Source organism: Carettochelys insculpta, chromosome 2, assembly GCF_033958435.1.
Source record: "Carettochelys insculpta isolate YL-2023 chromosome 2, ASM3395843v1, whole genome shotgun sequence".
Taxonomy (NCBI): domain Eukaryota; kingdom Metazoa; phylum Chordata; order Testudines; family Carettochelyidae; genus Carettochelys; species Carettochelys insculpta.
This window is the reverse complement of record NC_134138.1, coordinates 185,738,110-185,752,702: the sequence shown is the minus strand read 5'-3', so window position 1 is coordinate 185,752,702 and position 14,593 is coordinate 185,738,110. Positions and strand designations below refer to the sequence as shown.

The window sequence follows — 14,593 nt, the reverse complement described above, 5'->3', positions numbered from 1 at the left end:
TGTCCACAAACTTCTACTGTGCTGTAACTAATGCTGTTAATAATGTCCAAACTATCTGTCCTTTGCTCACTAATAAGTGATTTCAATCTTCATACTTTCCAGAGAGGGAAAATTTACAGCAACAAGAGATGTGAACATACAAGATGGGATCACCAAAGAGGATTCACATAAAGACACAGATATGATTTGCACTCCACATCTAGCTCCTGAATTTTGTGAGCCCAGGAAGTAAGGAAGGACCCGTCTGTCCATTTCTAGGAGAAGGTTGGTGAGAGGAATGCACTTGTACCACAGGGGATGGAGTTAGACAATAGTTGTGTGACCTGGTACTTCAAGGGAAGGAAAGCAAAAATAGAAAACTGAGGGTGGTGGGAGGGAAGTCTAGCATTTTAAATGCCTACTAGCCAAATGACATACTGAATTTCATTTCCAGAACGAAAAGACTAGTATTTATGTTCGGGTGTGGAGAGTGGTTTTTACAAAACCTTAGTTTGGCTCAGTACTTGGACATTTGGATAAACTGATTTTTGTAACTCTGAGCCAATACTTATCATATTTCAAATTTCCAGTACAAGCCACAACTGTTGCTATGAAAACTAGTGTGATTATATTATAAAAAAGGATGGAAAAGATGCTATTGGAATGTAATATATCTGCAAAAAACTTGCAGTATATCAGCCTGTATTATAATAATCTCTCTCTTCCTTTCTTTAGGAAAGGAGAAAGGCAAGGCTACCCACCACCGTAATACAGCACATTCTAACCAGAAGACAGGAGTTTAGTATTTATGAATTCCTTTTTCTTTATGGCATTTAAGACCAATATATGTGCACATATCAAAATATGGAACAACATTTTAAGAAAGGATCTTCAATATGAACATTATAATAAGGACTGACTTGATTAGTTTATGAACCTAATTTAGAATTCAGCACCCCACAAACCCTGCACATTTTTCATGTGAATTGTAGATGCAGAATATTTGTTGAGGGAATAACATTTTGCCCTTTAGATTCAAAATATAACAGAATACCTATCTTTGGACTCCATTTTGATGATGAAGACTCCAGTCTAGTTAAACAGACACTGCCAACTTGAAATCTATTCGGTTTCTGAAAACAAATTAAGAAGTTGTTTCTCGACATCTTTTCTCCGTACCCCACCCCCAAAGCCTTGTAAGCTCCCTAACAATGCACGTGCAGGTCTGCATAGTTACATCTTCATATTTCAAATATTGGTGTGAAAGATCAAGACACTGGGAAAACTGACTTTGGCCCCAAACTAGCACACGTTTTGCTCCTGTGCAACTTTCAGGGCATGAATATAACAAATGACACTACTCATATGCTTAACTTTAAGCATGTTTGTAAGTGACGGCAGAATCAAGGTCTGACTAACTGTACCTGGGAACAGTGAAACAAAGCATTGTCAAATGCACAATTTGGAAAAAAAAAAAAAAAAACCACACTAAATACTTCCAGTTATGATAATCTTGGACATTACCTGAAAAAGAAAAAAAAAAGCTTGACAAAATTAAGGCTCATGTGTGATTTTCATATGGACTGTGTTGCTTTATTGGCATTTTTGTGTTGATTTAATTTAGCTAACTTTAAAAGGTTGGATTTATTTGTTAAAAAGTACATTATAAACTTCACAGATTTAAAACAGATAGAAAGAATATTTGTCAATATTTGCAACTGGAACAATATATGCAAAAGGCCTTAGGAAATGTGATCATCTGCCCAAAACAGGCACACACTGATATACTGGGGAGGTGGAGGGCTTGTTTTTAAACATATGTTTAGAAATAATTACACTTCAGGAATCTAAAGTTTTCTCTTCGAAACACTGACCAAATCTCCCTTGTCATTAATAAATATGAGAAGAAAAAAGTAGGTTTTAACATGTCTGTATTAAAACGACAGCTAAAAACAGGATGATGTATCATTTCACAGATTGTTCTGTACTCCTAATGTCTGTGTAATAATTTGAACTGTAGATCCTAAAAGTGTATAGGCAATTATGCATTTGTGATGTCTAGAACTAATGCAAGAACCATATGAGAGAATCTCTTGCAAATATTTAATAAAGTTACCTAATTGAGGAACTAAAATATCTTCTAGAAAAATGCAAGTGGAGTTAAGTCTAAATAAATTCAAACAATAGAAAAAGAGCTGTATCTGGCTATCCAAGATGCAGCAGATTAACCATCTAGTAGAAACGTCTGCATATAGACAGGTAAACTAGAGAAGATAAATGAAAAGAATATGAAAGCAATCAGAAACCATTTTGAGTTGTGCTTGCTGAAAATTCGTGGGCCAGAATCAGATTTTTAAACTGGACGGGCAGGGCGAAGAGGAAACCCCAACAAAATACTCAATAAATGATCACCACCATTGTAGAAACCAATCCAAAATCCTACTTCCAGTGATGTAGATATGGCAGGAGATCAGGGGAAAAAAATTATACAAGGAGATTCTGGCCAGCTTTTACTTTCATTTTTTTACATCTCCTCCTTCAAAGCTCTCCTTTCTTGTGATGCCCACAATACACTTGATCACAGGTAGGCCACTGGTGCACTCATACCATTCCCTAATATCATATGCACCAGTGTGATCTCATTGCTTTGTTGCATCCCCCATCTGTCCTCACTCATCTTAAACATACCTAATATCTACACTTAAAAAGCTACAGCAACAGAACTGTGGTGTTGCAATTTCACCATTGTAGCACTTCAGTGTAGACTCATAGCAATGAGAGGCAGTCTCCTGTCAAGGTAATTAATCCCCCTTCCTGGTTCTCAAACTTTTTGGCCCATGGCGCTCAATGCAAACATTTCTATGGACCACCTGCCAACAACCCATGATGACAAAATGCATCTGCTTATCTCTAAATATCCTAAATACCAAATTTATATTAGATGACTGAAACTCTAATATAAGGGGGTTTATATAACTGGTAAGAAAGGAAATATTAATAATCAATATAACTTAACAGATTAAGCATTATCATGTTAGTTTACCAAACGTTGTTTTAAATAAGAAAATTAATTAATTTATGACCAAACAAGTTTTCAACATTGTCTTTATGGCATGCGTAAGGAATGTTTTTATGGATTCTGGCTCACTGAGCTACAGAAAAATCAGTTAGGGGATTCAAGTGAGAGGCAACTGTCGTCCAAACAAACACCAACCAACCAACCAATCATTGACCTGGCCTCCCACCTGATACACCTCATTCCCCTGGCACTCCAATGAGCATTTTCTAGCACTGCATTCACTCAGCTGGGAGAAGGGGGAGTGGCAGCACATGAATGGAGCTGCTGCTTCCCCCATGAGTTGGATCCAGCCCTCAGGGCTGCCCCCTCTCCCTGCCTGCAGTGGGAAGCTGGTGCAAAAAAACTCACAGGGACGGAGGGGACACCACAGGACTGGAGCACTAGAGGGGGCTGCCTGCTGTGGAGGGAGTGAGTCCTGAGCCTTATGGCTCACCTGCATTTGAGAATCAGTGAGCTAGGTTGACAGAAGATCCATTGACCTTGCATTGTCTATACAGGGACTTAAGTCATCTCAACTACATCACTCATGAGTGGATTTTTCACAGCTCTGAGCAATATCCTGGGTAAATCTAATTGTCTTGTGTACACCAGAGGTTTTCAACTTTCAGGTTGTGACCCAGCACTGGGTTGCCCTGCTCAGCACCAAGGGACCCTGGCTGCTGGCTAACACAGGTGAACCACACTTTGAAAACTAAGGGGGAATCCCTGTCTGCTCTGACTCTGTCCTGGATGCTTCCAGCACATCCTGTTTCTAGGCAGCATGCACATGGGGGCTCCATGTGCTGCCCTGCCCTAAACACAGACTCCACACTCCCATTGGTCAGTTCCATACTCACAAGGAGTCAACACTTCTACATTTAATATGCTCTCCAAGTGCCACCTAGACAACTTGAAAAGAAACTCATTTGTTTTGCCCATGAGAACCTGACTGAAAGTAACTCATTGAACATAGGCCAAATGATAATTCCAAGATAACAGCTAAGACCTGAGGTTCCCAAACTTCTCCACAGTATGGGCTATATCTTAGCAGACTGAGTGCCTCAGGGATACCTCCACTGTCATTCACAATTAGTTGTACACACCTCTTTCCTTTCAACTGGCCATCAATAACATACCTCTTGCCACTACATCAGCTGTTTACATGAATACTGACACCAGAAAATATTGATAACATTTTTAGCTGACTTTTGATTTTTTAGCTGTTTGACAGGCAGAAGCATGGTGAAGGCACAAACAGCACATGACTTACCCTCTTCTCCATGGGCTATGAGCTAGTGTGCCACAAATTAATAGCAACCCACAGACCACAGTTAAGAAATCAATGCCCTAGTACTAGACCTGAACCAGTGAGAGAGGTAAAGCATTATCAATTTCCTATAGCGTTCATCTCCCAATTAGTAGCATTCTTAACAGCAACTGGATGACAAGAAGGAAATTCAAAACTGGGGCTGCCAACCTATCAATAAATCACCCTTTTGTGTCTTGCAACATTTGTAAAAAAAAAAAAAAAAAAAAAAAAAAAAGAAAAAAATCACATATAGCAAAGCCCCATGCAATAGTTTGACACAGGTACAGAGATTTGAAATACTCTCTCCCCTGTGCATTCAGAATAGCACTGATGTACACTGGCAGGGCAAGGAGGAGAAGCTTACATTCCCATTCATTCACAGAATGGCACAGTGGCTAACTCTGGTCTCCAGCATCCTTAAAATCCAACACATTTTACAGGAGATTTTTAAAAAATAATTTAATAAGGACATATAGCACATCAACTTCAGACAGACAAAAAGGTTCACAGACTATAATTCAGAGATGCATACAGCCCAAAAAGACCACTGTGATCATTTGGTGGACACACCTCCCGTATAATACAAGCCAAAGAACTTCCCTGAGTTAATCTGTCTGAACTAGAGCATCTCTTTTAAAAGCATGTAATCTTGATTTTAAAATCTTCAGTGATGGACAATCTACCACTACAGTAGACCCATGACTTACACAATTTTGACTTGTGTTACTTGCAATAACACGACTCAAAATCATGAGTAGTGGGGAGCTGGGAACCAGGCAGCAGCCTGGCTCCCAGATCCCCTCCAGTCCTGGCTCCCCTCCACTTGTGGGAGCAGGAAACTTATTGAAACCAAGTAGTGCAGAGCTGGGAGCCAGGCAGCAGCCATGAACCTTGTGAGAGGTGGGAGCTGGTCAGTTTCCTGACTCCCACAAATGGACGGGAGCTGGGAACCAGGTGCAGCCAGGACCAAGGATGCTTCCCCCACCCAGTCCCAACTTGTGCCAAATTCAACTTTTGTATGGTTGCCCAGGAATGCAACCTAGATGTAAGTCAGGAGTTTACTGTACTTGAGTTCCAATGTTTGTTTAACTTCACTGACTCAAAGAGAGTCCTATTTCTTGCCTGACTTTGTCTAACTTCAGGTTCTTGTTGTACCTTGGTCTGCTAGAGCGATGTTCTATCGTCAAATTTAAAATCTGATGTCTAATTTCTGTTCCACATAAAGGTACTTATAGACCAATCAAGCCATGCCTAAACCTTTTTTCCTCAACTTAGACTGAGCCTATAAAATATGTTTGCCAATAGTTTAATTGCTCTTGTGGCTCTTCTCTAAACCCTCTCCAGTTTATCAACAGCAAACTAGATCATTTTCTTCTGGAGACCCAAATTCAAGTTACAATAGGGCCCAGCTTGGGGAGGAAGTTGCATTTCATGGACTCATCATAATCTCAAATGGATTGTTACCAAAGCCATAGAACCACTCAAGACTTTTGTGCTATGACTGGCAATCTATTTGACAAAGCTGAGGCCAAATTCTGGAGTAACAAGAAGTCACACTGTATGACCGCGGGGGAGGTTGACTGGAGAAACCATGTAGCAAACCTTGCGCTAGTCGCAGTTATGGCTAAGGATATCAGTCTCTCAATTTCCCATGCACTAAATTTAAGAAAAAGAAACAATATTTAAATGTTCAGGCATGGTCTGTATCAGCATGGAAAACATGAGATCAAATCCAAACACCTCTGAAGGACTGACCTTCATAGACAGGAAAACATGTGAGCTCAAACCTTGTAATCAAAGAGGTTTCTATTGAGGGAGAAAACAAAGAGCGGAAGGAAGGGTGGAGCATCAGCACTGTAGATCTGCAATTTGCACAGAAGGGCATCGGTATAAGGAAGTGTCACACATGTGACAGCATTTCAGTAACAGTTAAACCTCTTACTTACTTTTCGTATTACACCCTGCTAGAGCGCATTTAAAAGTTAACAATAAGGGAGAAAAAAAAAAATCAAGTCCTCACTGTCATCAACACAGTGAACTCAACACAATCTACTTAAATGCTAAGAGATTAAATGAGTAGATCACTGTTGAAGTATTGTTTTTCTCCCTGCATCAACCTACTGTATTTCTAAAAATATTTGCCATATATAAGCTACAAAATGTATTGCTAAACAGTAGGAATTTCCAACGATAAAAATACAGTTCAAGCAATGAGTAAAAGAGTGTCTAGTCAACCATCAAAATTCATTCAGCTTTAATTCTATCATATTTTTCTTGTATAATTCAACAACTTCAAGATCAAGAGGGTAGAAATCCTCAGTTTATTTTCTGCTACTCATCACAAAACCCTAGCCAGCTACATTCTTACCTAAACTGCAATCTACAGAGACGACATAAAACATACAATGCTGCACTGTGATCCTCAATAGGATTACACAAAATGATTAACCCATTTAAATGCACAGCCTCTCTGCCTAGAGAAGTTGAGAATTATGCAGATCTCTAAATTACTAAATCAAATCAGATGGTCAAAGGTCTACATTAGCTGCAGTATCTGCCAACAGTACCCATTTAATACAGTTAATGAATCAACACGATGCTAATCTTACTATTACCCAACTAATGCAAGAGAATTTTAAAAGTTGCTGCAAGATGACAATCACTCCCTAAAATGTATGTTGTCACACATGCTTCCTTAATGCTACACCACAGTGAGGTTTACCAGTAAATTACCACAAGTTCTCTTTCTCCTAAGTAGTATTTATTACACAGATTACAGCTGTTAGATATACTATTCAAATTAAATATTCTTCCCCCATCGTGGAACTGACTAGTCTGGAAAACAGAATGCTTTAGATCCACAGAGCAACTGAACTCCAGGCTGAGTGGAAAGTAAGTTATGAAAAAACACAGGTATTTTTCTGCACTGAGAAACATTCGACATGGGTTCAGTTACAGTAAACTCTTCCATATTTGACAGCCCTGGGACAGGGAGGTTGCTGGATATGAAAATATTATGGATAACAGAGAGAGATCCCTTTGCCACCACTCCTCCAACAGTGGGGCCACACTACGGCAGTGCTCCCCTCCACAAAGCTCTTGACAGCCTGGTCCCCAGGGGCCACCTCCGCCCACACAGTCCGCTCCACACTCCCTGCCAGGGTTCAGCAGTTCAGGCCTCGGACGGGCTGCTGCACAAAGGGGCTGGTACTCAGCTGATGGACACTCCTTCCTCTCCCTCCCCACCTCACTAGCAGCAGTTGTCAAGCAGCCCTGAAGCCTCTGCAACCCAAGCCCAGGGAGGGATGGGGAGCGGCAGATGCAGCAGTTTCATCTCAATACTAGTCCCTTCTTAAGAAGGGGAAGGGCATCAATGGCTGGGGGGCGGGATGAGATCCCTTTGCCACCTGCAAGCAGCTCAATCACCCAGAAGAAAAAACCTAGCTGCTGGGATAGCACCTGGTGGTAGCATTGGTTATTTGAGTGTACTGGTTAAAACAGAGTTTACTGTACTTAGGAGGTATGTAACTGCAAAAAAGCAAATTTGCAAAAAACATTGAATAATCTCTTAATATCTAGAAAGAGCATGTTCTATCTCATTGATGAGACAGTTAATCCAACTGCCTAGCCCAGCATTCCACTTGTGAGTAATAAAGGATTTAGTTCTAGCTCTTCCTCAACCTTCCCCTTGATGAGGATTTTAATAAGGTACACTGACAGCTTAGGCGCAGTCTAAAGTAAAAAAAAAAACAAATACTTGTGAAGATATTTCATATGCATATATTATAATCACAAATGGTTTACCACGAAGCTCAAATTATAGGCAATATTGTCTATAATAAAGAAGTTAACACAGTATAATAGTATAGTATAATACTTCTGTTATATTATCTCTCTCTCTTCTGGATGTTTGTCCCATGTTTCACTCTTGAAAGGTGAAGAGAAAGCTTATAAAAATAATAATAAATATATTAATACATTTAGAAGAGCCATATTTTTCAGGAACTTTTAAATTTATTTTATACATTTTCAGGAGAGAGCTGGACAATTGTGTTTTTTGCAAGGGAAAAATAATCAGCATAAACCCTAAGGGCTTAAAGCCAAAAAACTGAACACTCCACTTCTTGGATTTCATACCCACTTGGTTTAAGAGGTTGTGTGCCATGGTTATGCATAATTCCCACCCACATTCCAGTATAATTTTATATGAAAATGCATCCTCAGCCAGATCATTTTTATTGCTATGGGTACAGACCTTAGAAAAGGCCACCCCTACTGAGAGCACTGGGCAAAAGTTCTTGGCAAAGGGAAGAGGCCTGAACTCAGAAAAGGTGACTAATCAACAACAATAAACTAATGGCTGGATAATGCAGAGTTGTACTGCTGTAACTTCAGGGTTTTCCCCACCAACCAGTAGCACCACTCTTAGGTCTGTTTAAATCAAGCTCATTTCAGGTTAGCTTGTACAGATCAGAAACAGATATAAACTAAACCAAAATAAGCCACTCATGAACAGAAAAAAGAGCATCCATTCTTGCATCAGCTTTACTAAACGAATACAGATAACATGCAGAGAATGACTTAGTATATATAACAGGGTAAGACAGAGGAGACAGGAGAGCAAGGACCTCAGTTCAACTATCTTCCCTCACCAACACTTTAAAGAGATCATCAGACCCTCAGGATGATCTCCCCCTCCCCCATGCTCTAGTTACATGGGTAAGTGACACACAAATGTCCACTGCTCTGCACAAAACAAAAAAGCAGTCCTGTCGCACTTTCAAGACTAATAAAAAGATTTATGAGGTGATGAGCTTTTGTGGGACAGACACAAATCTTCAGATCTGGAAATTCTTCAGAATCCAGAATTTCCAGATCTGATGAAGTGAGTCTGCCCCACCAAAGCTCATCACCTCATAATTTTTTTTTTATTAGTCTTCAAAGTGCTACAGGTCTGCCTTTTTGTTTTGTTAAGATACAGACTAACACAGCTACCTCTGTCACTGCTCTGCAGACAGCCTGGTTTTGCCTGACTGCATTTGCAGGGTACATGCAATTGCTAACACAGATGTTCCCAACTCACTTTATGAGGTCAACCGTCTAGAAGACCAAGTTGCCAGGGTCCTGTGCTTTGAAACAACAGGACCAGCAGATATAGATCTCCAGATGACTGGAGACAGAGCAATCACCACCACCACCACCCCCCACCCACCCCCAGCAAATTGCAAAAAAAAAAAAATCACACACGGGGGCACAGAACGCCTGTTTCTGATAAGTGAATGGGTGGGGGCAGTGGAGAGAGGCCCAAGCACAGGATGGGAGACAGGGGGCAGCAGAGAGGAAGGTGAGAGGGAGGAGGACAGGGCAAGGATGGAGCAGGAAGCAGGGGACACGGGGGAGGTGGGGGTTCCGCGTGGAGGACAGGGGAGAAGCAGGCCGGGCAGTGCAGAGCTGGGGCAGGGGCCAGTGGGGAAGGAGAACCGGACAAGGATGGGTAAGAGGCAGACCAGGGACAGGAGCTGGGGGCAGTAAGGCGAACAGGGCAGGGAGCAGAGGGAGACGAGGGTGGCAGAGAGGAGTGGGGTCGGCGGAGCAGGCTGGGGCAGGGCTCGGATGCGGGGGCGGCAGAGCAGGGCAGGCAGAGCGGGGCGGCGGGTGTCCGGGCGGAGCGGACTGGGACGGGGCGCGCAGGGAGGAGGCCGTGCCCCGGTGGCCGCGAGGAGCCCCGCCGCCCGCACACAGAGCCGCGCGGCGCCCGGCCCGGCCGGTAGCGGCACAGGCTGCGGCAGGGCAGCAAAGCGGCGCCCCCGCCCCGCCGACAAGCACGCGGGAGGGCGGCTGCGCTTCCTCTTCCTCAGCGCGACGCCCGCCGCTTCCCGCCTCCTCCCCGCGGGGCCGCCCGGGCACGACCGTGAAGCCCCAAGGGCACGACCCCCAGCTCCCCTCCCCGCCGGGCCACGCACGGGCTCTGCTCCGCCGCCCCCCACGCAGCCGGCATCCTCCCCTGCATCCCGCGGGCGGGAACCTGCCGTCCCCGCCTCAGCCCCCCGCCACCGCCCCCAGCGGACCTGCCCAGGCGGAAACGAAAGTACCTTCCCAGCCCGGCGCCCCCTTCAGCAGCCGCCGAGCGCGGAGCGGCGCCGGGGGGAAGTTGGCCGCCCCGCCGTAGCCAGCGCCTGGCAGCTCCGCCGCGTCGTTCCCCCGGCCCGCGCCTCTCCCCCCATGGAAGTTGGGCTCTTTACCGCGGCTGCCGTGGTGTTTGTGACTCTATCCCATCCCCAGACTCCAGCACACACTCCGCCGCCGCCGCTGCTGCCGCTGCTCTCACTTCCTCTTCCTTCCTCCTGCTGGCCGCACACCCGCTTTGCAGCTGCAAGAAGCCCCGAGCTAATCGGCGAAGTATCTCCTCCGAAGGCACGCCGAGCACTCCCCAGCACCTGCACGGCACCGCACCGCGCCGCGTCGCAACGGCGGGCACCCTGCAGCCCGCTCGTTCGGTCGCGGGGAGCTGGAAGCTGCGTGGTTTCCATGCAGCCCTTATGGTTCCTCTAGCTCCATTTTGCGGAGCTCTTTAAACAGTCACTGAAATACACAGAGTAGACGTCTCAGAGGGGTAGCCCTGTGAGTGTGTAGCCTCACCCAAAACACAACACTAAACACACACACCCAAGAAAACAAGCAGTCCTGCAGCATCTTAGAGACGAACCATTGCATTTATTAGGGAGCGAGTTTTCTTGGGTAAGACCCATTTCATCAGATTCTGGAGCAAAAATGAGAATATACACACATACACACTTCTTTCTCCCCTCCCATATATATATATATATATATATATATATATATATATATATATATATATATATATAATATGGGGGATTAAAAAACAGAAGGACGAAGGAGGGAAGTCCCCCTCTCCTTTAAAGAACCTCTGGTCTACAGAATAGGAGGAACCTAAGTACTTTTGCATTAAGGTATTTTTAAGAGGCTTTTATTGTCTATCTGCAATGAATGATTTTGCAACAGGTCCATGACCACATAGCAGCCTGTGAGCTGTCTCTTGGTGGAATGTATTTTTGCACTCAAAAAAGGAGAAGCAGATTTCAGATGCTTTTGCACAAAATTTATGCACCAGGAGACAAGAAATCATCTTCAATTTTCAGCAAATAGATCTGAAGAAGTAGGTCTGTCCCACAAAAGCTCATCACCAAATAAATACTTTTGTTATTCTTTAAAGTGCTATGTTTCTGCTATTTTATTTTGTTTCAGCAAATAGGACACACGTATCTGTAGTTCAGAAGAGAACCAGGAGAGGGCAATCACCCTAATATGCTTTATAATAGATTTTATGTAGTGATTAATTTTAAGCACCCAGTTTAAGGGATCTTTACTTAATCAGACCTTCAGGAAGCATGGAGCTCCCACTGTCTATCAGTCCCTTTACATGTCTTTAAATCACCCAAAAACTGAGGCACCCCAAAGAACTAACAACTTTTGAAACTCTTAGATTATAGCTATTTCAATGCATATTTACAAAACTCACACTCAAATACCAGGTGTTCTCAGGAGCTCAGATCCTGCTTCTGAATCCAGAGTTTGCCTAAGATCTTCACATTTGTTCCTGCTAGAACTAGTGTTATATTTGTGAATGATTTGTATAATAAATTCTATGATTTGTCAATAATTATTTGAAGAAAAACACCAACATTTGCAGCAAATGCTGGTGCCAATACTACAAAACTTACATATAGGAATGACTTTGCTTAAATTAACAGTACCATTGATTTCACCTTCATAAAAGCACTCACATGCTTAAGTGTTTTCAGGACCCAGCCTTACAGTCACAGTGCTATAGCAACACATCAGCTAATATTTATTTGCACCATTGTCCTTGAAGGAATCCCACAATTTTAGGCCCTCTGCATCAACTGCAGAAGATGGTAGTCTGTCCTTTGGAAGAGGAAGTTTTATGTTCACTCTTGGTATGAAGTTTGGAGTGGTAATGGTGTGCTAGAACTAACTAAATAATTCAGTGGGAATGAGTACATCGTACTACTCACTTGAGTAAAATTACTAACACATTAAAAATGCAGGTCTAAACTGTAAACTGTACTATGAATGACAGTGATAGTGATATCAGTGACTAGATCACACCTCCAAGACTAGTACATGGAAGTTCTCTTCCATGTGTGAAATCTGTAGGGTTGCCAACCCTGCATGATTGGCCCAGAGTCTCCCAGAATCAGGGTGGCTCTCCTGGTGACCAATGAAAGCAAGCCTAGAGATTTTAATAGGTTATTTTAAGAAAATTACATTATGTCATGTGAGGGAAAAAAAAAATCTCCCAGAATAGCTTCATGCAGAGTTAGCAAGCCTAGAACCCTATGCTTTCCGTGTGGAAGGGAATTACTTATTTGCCTGTTCAACTTTCCTCAAGTTAGGACCACATGGAATAAGAGTTTTTTGCAATATTGGGATCTGCAGGTTAGAGGAGATTAGATTGAGCAATCTGTGGCCAGACAATGGTGAGCACAGCACTGGGAAAGGTAAGGAAGTCTAGGATCATATTGCCTTTCCACCTGCTGGCATAGTGGAATTGACCGACTGCCAAAGAAAGTCCTAGTAAAGTCATGGTACTTCAGAATCCTCAGGGAAACTTCCTTCATCTTGGTCTCACTCAGAGTGTATTTACTTCAGGAAAGAGTGTTCTGGCCTGAGGTTTGTCGCCTGAGGGTGAGGATAGCTGTTAACTACATATTTTAGACTAGAATTTTAAAGTTTTGCTATTTTTTATTAAATTAAGATACCACATAAAGATACAACTAGTGATACAAACCAGATGTGAAAATTCAAATATAAAGTCTAAAATGTATATGTTTGATTCATATTTAAGTCATGTAATGAGATAACCAGAAAGAAAAGATACCGTGGAAAGGAAGTAGAGGAGAATAAAGGGGAATTATAAAACCATCCCAAGAAACATTTACTTCTGCTCTCAAGTTTATCCAAGAAGAGAGACCAGTCAATACAAAATTCATATTGCAGTTGAAACATGTTTTGTTAAGGGATTGGGGGATGTGTTTAATTGTGTTTGTTTGTTTTTTGATTTATTGTTTTGGTAGGAAGGAGAGCTCTTTAAGTAAATATATAGGATGGTGTCAATTTACACAAAATTTTGAGAACAAACTCTTTTTTAACCTGTTTTATGAATATCAACTCAGGCCCAGATCCTGCAAGCATATATATGGTTAATTTCACTATTCACCATGAAGTTAAACAGGTGTATTAGTGTTTGCAGGAATGGGGCATTGACACTACTAAGAGGTTTTTTTGTTTTGTTTTGGTTTTTTTTAAGATAAACAAATCAAGTAAATAACAGTACATTGCAGTTTCTCTCTCTCAGACTGGTAACGTAATCAGTGACATCAGTGTTGCCTTCAATTTGTTAGTGCTGGAATTCAAACTCTTTAGGAGAATGTTTATGGCTGATACTGGTGAAAAACCTAGGAAACACTCTGAAGACTAGGCTCTGAAGTGCTTCAGACTATCCACAGATCCAGTACAGCATTGACAGGAATTTAATCCTTAAGATTAGCACATATACCTCAATTCTGGCTTTGAAGAAACACTTCTGAGGTATGGGAGTGCTTCCACTTCCATCCTTTTCAATGCTTATTTAATCATTGGTCTCTGCTGTGTCCACCACCAAAATAGACCCTCAGCACCAGTGCTAATAAAGACTTTGCTGCCATGTATGACTCTCATTGACTTCAGTGGGCTTAGACGAGTCAGCCCCTAAGAACTGGGCTTGATATGTGTGCTGATATTTCCAAAGATCCCAAAGAGGGAGCAAGGGAGCACAGGATGTTACTGTGCATTTTATTTTGTGTGGGGTGCTTCAGCTACAACACCCCTAAAAATAAAGGCAAAGATTTCCAAGTGAATTATGATGTTTGGTGCCTGGCTTGAGACACAGTAAAGGGGCAGAGAGCTGGTTCTCAATGCTTTCTATAAGCCATCTCAAGTTGGTTCACCCAAATTCTATGACTTTTGAAAATCAGTGCCCTCAGTCCTCTAATGTCTGTATTCATTTTAAAGATCTCATGACTATTTTTTGTACACATTGGGTTGCCACACACAACTTTACTTGTAACCACTGTGATCCAACATCCAGTTTGCTGCCTCTCAGTTCCAGAGATGGACAAATTTCGGTGGTGCTGTATGCATACAAATCTTGTCCTGTAAATCAG

General features: G+C 42.4%; 1 protein-coding gene across 2 annotated transcripts in view; it reads right to left on the bottom strand.

The window, feature by feature from the left end:
* The window catches only part of ELMO1 (engulfment and cell motility 1), a 504,510-nt gene extending 493,836 nt beyond the window's left edge, over window positions 1-10,674 (bottom strand). Inside the window, exon 1 of one of the 2 annotated variants that reach the window (XM_074988098.1) lies at window positions 10,589-10,674. The gene's annotated coding sequence lies outside the window, so the exon portion shown is untranslated. Of the gene's footprint in view, window positions 1-10,438 lie in introns of both variants that reach the window. The other variant, XM_074988096.1, reaches the window with a different exon arrangement.
* Window positions 10,675-14,593: the final 3,919 nt, after the last annotated feature.